This window comes from Berghia stephanieae, chromosome 5 (genome assembly GCF_034508935.2).
Source record: "Berghia stephanieae isolate SIO BIC M18660-M18661 chromosome 5, UCSD_Bste_1.3, whole genome shotgun sequence".
Classification (NCBI taxonomy): Eukaryota; Metazoa; Mollusca; class Gastropoda; order Nudibranchia; family Aeolidiidae; genus Berghia; species Berghia stephanieae.
Window position 1 is genome coordinate 57,039,677 of NC_088364.1, and position 7,491 is coordinate 57,047,167.

Here is a 7,491-nt window from a genome sequence, read left to right on the forward strand (position 1 = left end):
TAAAAATAATAATAATAATAATAATAATAATAATAATAATAATAATAATAATAATAATAATAATAATAATAATAATAATAATGATAAATACTTATCATCATCATTACCACCACCATCACCAAAATAATGAATTGCATATAAAAAGCACTTAGGCCTAATTGTTAAAACAAAAAGAAGAAAATCCTACCAACAATTATATAACCAGTATTTAATCGCGGTGTATACATTTACCATTTTAACATGAAAGCCATTACCATCCACTCCATATAATATCTAACTAAACTTTGAAATCGTTATCATCTAGAATGGGTTCGACAACTCCTCGGCTCTCTGAAGAGATGAATAAATGATGGTAAGGAGGGGAGTAATATTGATGATAATAAACTGCAGTAATAAAAGCTATTAAAAGATATAGGTTATATTATATAAGCGCACGTGATGTAATATAATATAAGTTCTTACACAAACACATTTTCTCTGTGTATATCCTAACAAAATATCCGAATTGGCGAAGAGTAAATTAATCTCGTGCTCCATTAAATATAAGGTATTAGGCCTACCTGTGCCGCCAAGTATTCAAAATAATTCTTATCCAAACATTTGCATTCTTTCTGGAGCCATATTGTGATCTTTTGTGCAAACTCCATTATATCGCATTACATGATACAAACACGAATATACATAATGCAAACACACGATTTAAAAAGATTTCACGTACGTAATATATTTAGAGATAGACCATTTATATCGAATAATAAATCAGAAATTCAATGAATTAATTTATCCTTGAAAACAGGCGTCGGTTCGTCTCTGAAATTAAGTTACAGCCTTCATCAAAGTTATCGTCACATAAATTATTAACCAGTTAACTGTCGTACTCTGGAAAAACACGTTATTAAAAATTTGGCCAGAAAATTCGTCTTTCAAATATCGTTCGATTTAAACGATCCCTCGTCTTGACAAAAACTCTCAAATCTGGTACTATGCAAAGTGCCAAGTTTGAGAGTTTTTGTCAAGAAGAGGTCATTTAAATCGACAGGTATTTATCTGAAGGACGTGTTTTCTGGCCAATTTTTTAAATACGTGTTTTTCAAAAGTAAGCGATTAACTGGTCAATAATGAATGATTCTATTTTTAATGGGGTATGACGTAATAGACTTCGCTAATGTTTTAGTTTGTGAATTAAAATGAATTCATCCGTGACAAAATGCGTCAGAGAGTAATTGAATCGGTAGCTAGTGGTGGAGAACGAGAAATGACATTTCTGTCGTATTCTGAAAAGAAAAAAAAAAAAAAACCCCAACAAAACAACAACAACAAAAAAAAAAAAAAAAAATATAACAAAACTAAAAAAATTAAAAAAAAAAAAAAAACAAACAAAAAAAACCCAACAAAATTTGGCCATAAAACACGTCGATCGATTAAAACGACCCGCATCTGCTCCAATCAACTGACCTCAGAGCTCGGTCTGTTTTCACCATTTGTAAACAAACGTAGCTACACAATCTGGCAATATTATTGAAATTGATTGTGGGTGTTTAGGTGTCAGAGAATATTAGCTTAATTTTTTTTTTTAATTTTTTTTTCTTATCTTTGGTCACAAATTAGAATGAAGAGGATTTTAAATCGCCAGTTCTCATAAGATCGACTATCATCGGATTAACTAATTATAAAATGAAATGTAAAATAGAAATACAAGTAATTCACTTGGAAGTACACGAGGTCATTGATGATGGATTGGCTGGAAAACCAAGATGCCGTGCCATCTCAAAAATCTCCAAAACACCGAGTTGATTAGGTAAATAAATGAATGAATAAATAAATAAATAAATAAATAAATAAATAAATAAATAAATAAATAAATAAATAAATAAATAAATAAGCTTAAGAGATTCACCCCCTTGTTAACACGGATTTTCAAGACGTTTACTTATGACTGAAATGTGCATGGGCATAGTTGCCCATTCAGTAAAATATTGTTTTGGAATAATTAAATCACAATAAAAATAATCAATATCATTATAAGTAAAAATGTACACCACGTCCAAAATTAAAAAGGAGTCTTTAAAAAATAAATAATGGTGAAAGACAGTTGTATATTTCAATCACAAACTTTGATAAACAATGAATTCATTGTATCCAGATTCTATGAAAACCGCGGCGATCACTACTTGTACTAGAACTTTTCCATTCACAAACCTGGCACTATCCTGTCCCAACCACAAATATTTGCGACGTCACAGAAACAGGCTGATAGTAAAGGTGAAAGGTTAAACTTAGCCCAATCCCATAACAATAAATGATATAGGTCTACTACTTTGCTTACATTGTAATAATGTTTACGAATAGTCTGATTCGCTCCCGCTCTGTTCTATTCTTGTCTTTTCTATAAAGGTAAGCGGAAATAAGATAGGTAAATACACTACAATAATGATAATAATATAGGCCATACAACTATTTCTAAAAATAGAATGCGCCAACCTATGACCTCTACTCTTAGGTGTAGTAATAAGAGAGTCCCAGTCTACAACTGATTACAAAATCACATTCCTGAATAGATCGCCTCTTATCTCACACTAGGAAGGTCATTACAACAACTAGAGTCTTCCCCTCTCCCCCCCCCCCCCCCCCCCCCCCCCCACCCCTCTCTATGATTATATAAACATTTCTTATTCCTCATATGAACAGGTATACCGACCTACTCTTGATTGTTTTTGTTGATATGCATTTTAAGAAAATAGCACTGCAACTTTCTTTTTCATGATAAAAAGAAGAAAAAAAAAAACAAAAAAAAAAAACAAAACAAACAAACAAATAAACAAACAAAAAAAAAAAACAAAAAAACCAACAACTTGTTTAGCGAATTGAGGGATTGATTAAATTCGAATTTCGCCATACAGCTTGCTTATCAGATTTATCTGATTTATCACTTACATCAGCTTATAGTGGAAGCTTTGAGGTGGATGAAATGGAAGGTGATGACAAACGAACTCGTTAATAATATTAATGATACCTTAATAATTAATATATAACAAATGATTTTTAAATCCACTGTCCACAAATAGGTCGCAAGTCAAAGATGAGAACAAATAATTGAACGCATGTGGGTACTCACATTTAAGAAAAAAAATCTTTATAAGAAACGAGGCACTGACAACGCATTTATAACCACGATCAATATCCAGTGTTTACAAACAACATATTCGTGTCCTGGCAGGAGAATCGCTGAACTAAACTGAAAACTGAAAATGAAAAACTATTTTATAAACAGGTGAGAGTTAAGGTAGAGCGCACTCCAGTCAGGTAGCGAGAAGTGATTGGAGAGGCAGGTAGGAAAAAAGCAGGTAAACTGTCATAACTCCTCATCTCAGAATACTGCCGTATTGTAGTACATAGAAACCCCCCCCCCCCCCCCCCCCCCAAAAAAAAAACAAAAAAAAACCAACAATTTAAAAAGAATAGTTTGGCAAGAAAACTCTCAAATAATCTTGTCACGCCTGTCCTTCCTTGAAGTCCCAGGTTTGAGAGGTTTTGACAAGGTGAGGATAATTTTTATCGATCGATATCTGAAGGAGAGTTTTCTAGCCAAATTTTTTTTCAAATGTGGGTTTTTTTTGTTTTTTGTTTTTGTTTTTGTTTTTCCTTTTGGTGGTTTTTTGTTTCTTGTTTTATTTTTCAAAATTTTATTTTTAAAATTTTTCTTTTGGTTTTTATTTTTAATTCAGGGTATAGCAGAATACCATGTCAAAACTAACGACACATAAGAATTCAAGCACATCTACTTTCTTACAGTTGTCTATTATTATGCCACGAGAATACAGATAGGACCACGCCTATGAAAAAAATTGAAATGACAATGATTCCTGTGAATGGAGACATCAACTGAATGCCAAGAGCTAGAAAACCGCAACCCTTACGTTTTTCGTAAGTGAACCTTGTAAAGTGGTTGAAATGTCCTAGTGCTGTAGTATGACCAGTCAAGCGGAACAAGGGGCGGGCTGTGGTAGGGAGGTGGTGTATAGTTGACAGAAATAAATATAGAAGGTATATTATATAAAATACAATAGAAGCAAGAAACATTTTGTAAAATATGTTAAATAGATATATACATTATACTATACGATTAATAACATTACTTCTATTACACAGCGTTCCCACACACACACACACACACACACACACACACACACACACACAATAAATCCGTAGCACAAGTACGGGCGTGACAAGTTTACGAGAGATAACAACAGCGCAGTGTGCAGTTTATTGAATATCATGCAAATTTTATGCAGACTACAGCTTAGAGCGAAATTATTTGCTATTTGTTTGGACATGTCTGGTGGCATGAAAGAATGAAAATGTCAAGATAACAAAGTTTGTTTCGTTTATTGTTCTCATTCATTTACAGACTAACTATTGCTTTAATTTGAGAGTATATTTCCATTTTAACCGTGGGCCCGTGACAATTTGGGTATCAGATCTGCAAATAAGAACTCGTTGATTGGAGCAGTGCAATTGAAAAACAAAACAAAACAATCCTTAAAAAGAAAGAACAAAAGAAAGAAAGAAACATACATACATACATATATACATGCATACATATATACATGCATACATACATACATACATACATACATACATACATACATACATACATACATACATACATACATACATACATACATACATACATACATACATACATACAGACATACATACAGACAGACATACAGACATGCATGCGTATATATACATATAGATAGTATGCAGATGACGTCACTCAGGCCTTTGTTATTGTTTTTGCCATCCGCGTTTGTGAGTTGTTCTCACTAAACTGTATTAACCAGACTATAAAAGTTCATGGTTACACAGAGTTTGTGTGTTGGTCCGTTATACTTCCGGATGGCAATGTTGTGAACTCCTTGGCCAAGCGCATTCTATCTATACATACATATTCCTTAGAAACATGCATACATACATACATACATACATACATACATACATACATACATACATACATACATACATACATACATACATACATTACATACATACATACATACATACATACATACATACATACATACATACATACATACATACATACATACATACATACATAACATACATACATACATACATACATACATACATACATACATACATACATACATACATACATACATACATACATACATACATACATACATACATACATACATACATACATACATATCATACATACATACATAACATACCTACCTACATACTACCTACCTACCTACATACATACATACATACATACATACATACATACATACATACATACATACATACATACATAAATACATACATACATAAATACTTACATACATACATAAATACATTACAAACATACATACATACATACAGACAGACATACAGACATGCATGCGTATATATACACATACATACATATTACTTACAAACATGCATACAAGCACCCACTTCTTTAAAAAAAAAAAAAACAGAAAAAAAAATCAAACAAAATGCAAACAAGCCCCCTCCCTTAAAAAAAACCACACACACAAAATATTTAAAAAACAACAACAACAAAAAAAAAAAAAACATCATCAATAGCAAAAAGAAAAAAAAACAAAAACAAAAAATCATAGACAAAACTCTTGTGTATTTCCATGTATAGCATAAAGATTAAGATGACATGGCACGTCATGTGAATCATCATCACACATAATTTGTTTCGTGTTTTTTATTTCTTGTTACAAAGATCTTATTATGATGAATGGCCAACTCTTAAGAGCGTGACTAATAGTAATTTTAGGAAGAATTGACGTCACACATTTCTATCAGGAATTTTCTTATGAAGTTATTGGTATGGTGGGGAAATAAGTGGGAAAGGGTACAAGAGGGGGGGGGGGGGGGGGGGGGGGGGGGGGGGGGGGGGGGGGGGGGGGGGGGGGGGGGGGGGGGGGGGGGGGGGGGGGGGGGGGGGGGGGGGGGGGGGGGGGGGGGGGGAAGGGGTCTATGTGAAGTCAGAAAAATTAAAGAAAATATGAAAATATGAACGGCACGTGAATCAATACCGACGTATTTACAGGTCTGACAACCGAAGGCAATTATGGGCATGATTTAACGTTGTAATGGACAATACTTTGTTTTGAATTAAGAGCCCATAACAATTTCCGTTATCAAATCTGCAAGAAAGTACATGTCGCAAATTAATACACGCCGATTAAAACCTACTCAACTGACTCCGCACGCTTATCATAATATTCACATATATTCCTTTTTTTTTTTCATTCTCGATGTCAATTTCCACAATATAATAGTCAAATTATCAAATTAGATGAGTTCCAACACACACACACACACACACACACACACACACACACACACACACCCCCCCCCCCCCCCCTCACAAACGTAATTCCAATAGAACCACCAATAATGCAGATTTTGAAAAAAGAGGGATATTTCAGGTGTTAAAAACGTACGAGTGTTATGGTTCTCTAATTCAGATAATATAAGTCTACGTTTCGTGTTGATACGATTCATCTGACTGGTTGAACACGGGAAAATTTTACCATCAATTTACCATTGATCGTAATACTTGTGGAGTTCCATTAGTAAGCAATTACTTCCATATGGTTTGTTTTTTAACTTAATGCCTCACCAAATTGTCCAAGGGCGTAATCCACGGGCTATGGGCGTGATTATATTTCCTTCCATTACGAGCTAAATATAAATCATTCATAGAATAGCAAAAGAAGCCCAACCCCCCCCCCCCCCCCCCCCCCAAAAAAAAAACAAAAAACAAAACAAAACAAAAAAAAAAAAAAAAAAAAAAAAAAAAACAAAAAAAACCCAACAAAAAACAAACAAACAAACAAACAAAAAAACAAAAAACAAAACAATTTCAATCAGAAGCCAGAGTCAATAAAAATCATAGACATGATATGCCTATGTTATATCCCAATTCAGTCGTATTTCAATATTGCATAATTAAGCGTTCTTTTAACATTTCTGTTTTAAAGTTCGTCCGCAATATAGGACATTGGGACCGAGTCACCAATCCAAATACCAAGATCAGTCATGATAGATATCGAACCTCGACCTTCCGATCCAAAGGAAGAGACTCATCACTATTGGGTAATCTCAAAATTAAATTTGGTTCTACACGATATAATAGCCAGAGTAGAAAATATTAATGGGGATGGGGGGGGGGGGGGGGGGGGGGGGGGGGGGGGGGGTATCCAGAATAAAAATCAGCTTATGTGATCTTGAGCACACAAGATCGACAAATAAGGTTTCGTTCTTTCTCTGTTTGGAATGCAATATAAAATTAGAGGGTTCTATTTTACCAAATATATTAGATTTGTACAACGAAGGTGATGCAACCCTTCTTCTTCTTCTTCTTCTTCTTCTTCTTCTTCTCTTCTTCTTCTTCTTCTTCTTCTTCTTCTTCTTCTTCTTCTCTCTCCTCTTCTTCCT

The 7,491-nt window shown here is 33.8% G+C and overlaps 1 protein-coding gene across 7 annotated transcripts in view; it reads right to left on the minus strand.

Annotated features, from left to right (window-relative positions):
* LOC144973281 (ras-GEF domain-containing family member 1B-like) overlaps nucleotides 1-7,491 on the minus strand; it is a 105,524-nt gene that overhangs the window by 45,156 nt on the left and 52,877 nt on the right. The window contains exon 1 of one of the 7 annotated variants that reach the window (XM_078915542.1): nucleotides 3,116-3,237. The exons of 3 other annotated variants lie outside the window; for them this stretch is intronic. The gene's annotated coding sequence lies outside the window, so the exon portion shown is untranslated. Of the gene's footprint in view, nucleotides 1-231; nucleotides 280-462; nucleotides 550-3,115; nucleotides 3,238-7,491 lie in introns of those variants that run through there. 3 more of the 7 variants (XM_078915540.1, XM_078915541.1, XM_078915543.1) reach the window with 3 other exon arrangements.